General features: G+C 36.5%; 1 non-coding gene across 1 annotated transcript; it reads right to left on the bottom strand.

Annotated features, from left to right (window-relative positions):
- Positions 1–649: 649 nt before the first annotated feature.
- Positions 650–764, bottom strand: LOC138379218 (U5 spliceosomal RNA). The gene has a single exon (XR_011232002.1). It is a non-coding gene; the product is annotated as a U5 spliceosomal RNA (small nuclear RNA).
- Positions 765–2478: the final 1714 nt, after the last annotated feature.

The following is a 2478-nucleotide window of genomic DNA, read 5'->3' as shown; positions in this document are numbered from 1 at the left end:
AAAAATGTAAAAGTCTGAAAATAGCAAGAGTTAGTAAGCAAGTGAAAAAACAGGAACGTTGATATACTGCTGGTGAGAGTGGACATGGACACAGTCTCTTTGGGAAAAAGCCAAAACTAGCATTACTTACATGAAAAGTTGAATATGTAGTTGTCTTTGCCCAGCAAGCAGTTCCCCTCCTAGGGAGTACAAAATGATATAACCACTTATGAAAATAATTTCCATTACTTAGTAAAGTGGAAGACAAATATATCCTATGGCACGTGCAAGTAGGTGGCATGTGCAAGAATGTCCATAATAGTGATATTCTAGTGACCTCAGGCTGCCCCCCACCCAAATGTCCACAACAGTACCATGGAATTACAATTACAATGCGATAACCATAGAGAGAGCAAAGAACACGAGCAAACAGCAGCTACACACAGTGATGTGAATTGTGACTAAACCTATGAGTCTCACAAATACATCGTTAAGCAGAAAAAGCAAGACCCAACAACATAATGGCTTCACATACATAAACCTCAAATGCAGGTAAAACTAAACTTTGGAAATAGTAAAAAAAGAGATCAAAACCATAAAAGTCAGTTACCACATAGCTAGCGTAAGAGAAATCAAGAAGCTACAGCCACATAAAACAAGGAAAATAAGGTCTAACGTTATATACATCAGTTAAAAACCCCGTGAAGACTCAAATTCGTTTCCCTTCGCTGAACTCTTTAATACAAGGCAAAAGATTTGTGTGATCTAAAGAAAAACAAGAACATAATAGTAACCTTGGAAAGACAATTGCCAGGTAATGGCCACTGCTGGTGTACTGAGGGTGAAGTTAAGTGCGTGCAGCAGTTCTTTGAGTCGTAAAGAAAGCCTCATTCTTCAAAATAATAGGTTTAAAGGAAGCCTGCGGCTTTTTAGCTTGAAAATGTATTGCACGCAGTGCACTATTGTTATGCAAATTAGAAGCTGAGTCATTGCCCTGCGGATTAACGCTGTAGCTCCGGAGAAGCATGGCTGAAGCTTGCTTGGCAGGGAAAGACCCAGGCCAGAGTCCACCTGGGAAATTGAATTGATTTGTTTTGTTCATTGAGGCCCTAAGTGTGATTAATTTTGAATAAAGGATTTTGTTGAGCGCTTAAAAAAATGGTATCGGAACTCTACATTTGACACGAGAGAAGGCTCACAATATAATGTTAAATAAAATATAAAAGGCAAGTGACAAAAATATATTTAACACGATTATACTTTTTCTTCCCAAAATGCACATGGCTGTGTGTGTTGGGCATGTATATGAATAGTAAAAAGAGTCAGAAGACTTAATCAAAATGTTAATGGCAGTTATACCTTTCTAAAATTCTTTATTTTTGCCTATGTTTTCAGAAATTTCTGTGCTTTACATAGTAAGAAAAAATAAGAAAGATCAATAATGATTTACATTTCCTTCCCCCAGACCTGGAATCAGGCATCTCTCCGAGGAGTCCTGATTCCTTTTGTTGACAAAAGGTATTTATTCTTTAAGAATTGTCTCAGCTATTTTTAGCCCTTTGCTTACAGTAACAGGATATAGAAAGAGTTTTGAAGAAGAGATGATGACAGAGTTGATAAGCGAAAGCTCTTTATAAAAATTCCAGCTAACAAATACAAAAGGTACCATTTTGCAAGGCCAAATGGAATAAGGATCTAGTCCACAATCACAAATGATGGCTAAATCCCTTAGAGAAAGGTTGATGGGAAACTTTATAATGAGCTAAAAAAAAACAAAACAAAATGAAAACTTTAATATCTTGAATGAGATATTTGAAAGTATGTCCATGAAAAAATAATATGAGAAAAAAGAACATTCAGAGACTAAGAAACAGGTCCAGAGATTAAAATATAATGGCATACGGGCATGGTGGCACATGCCTGTCATCCCAGCTACTCGGGAGGCTGAGGCAGTAGGATCGCTTAAGCCCAGGAGTTTGAGGTTGCTGTGAGCTAGGCTGACGCCATGGCACTCACTCTAGCCTGGGCAACAAAGAGAGACTCTGTCTCAAAAAAAAAAAAAAAAAAAAAAAATATATATATATATAATGGCATAGATCAAAATTTCATTAGAAGTATTGGAAGAAAAAGTTGAGATCATCTTCTAGAAAGAAGAGATGCTCCTCAACATATGATGGGGCTATGTCCCAATAAACCCATCATAAGGTGAAAAATATCAAATGGAAAATGCATTTAATACACCTAAACAACTGAACATCACAGCTTAACTTAGCCTACCTTAAAAACGTGCTCAGAACACTTACATTAGCCTACAGTTGGGCAAATCATCTAACACAGTCTATTTTAAAATAAAGTATTGAATATCTCATGTAATTTATGAATACTGAAAGTAAAAACAGAATGATTGTATGGGTACTCGAAGTATGGTTTCTGCTGAATTCACATAACTTTTGCACCATTGTAAAGTTGAAAAATCATAAGCCTGGGACTGCCTGTAGA

Source organism: Eulemur rufifrons, chromosome 30, assembly GCF_041146395.1.
Source record: "Eulemur rufifrons isolate Redbay chromosome 30, OSU_ERuf_1, whole genome shotgun sequence".
Classification (NCBI taxonomy): domain Eukaryota; kingdom Metazoa; phylum Chordata; class Mammalia; order Primates; family Lemuridae; genus Eulemur; species Eulemur rufifrons.
The sequence above is the reverse complement of the archived record's forward strand: the minus strand, read 5'-3'. Positions and strand labels throughout refer to the sequence as shown.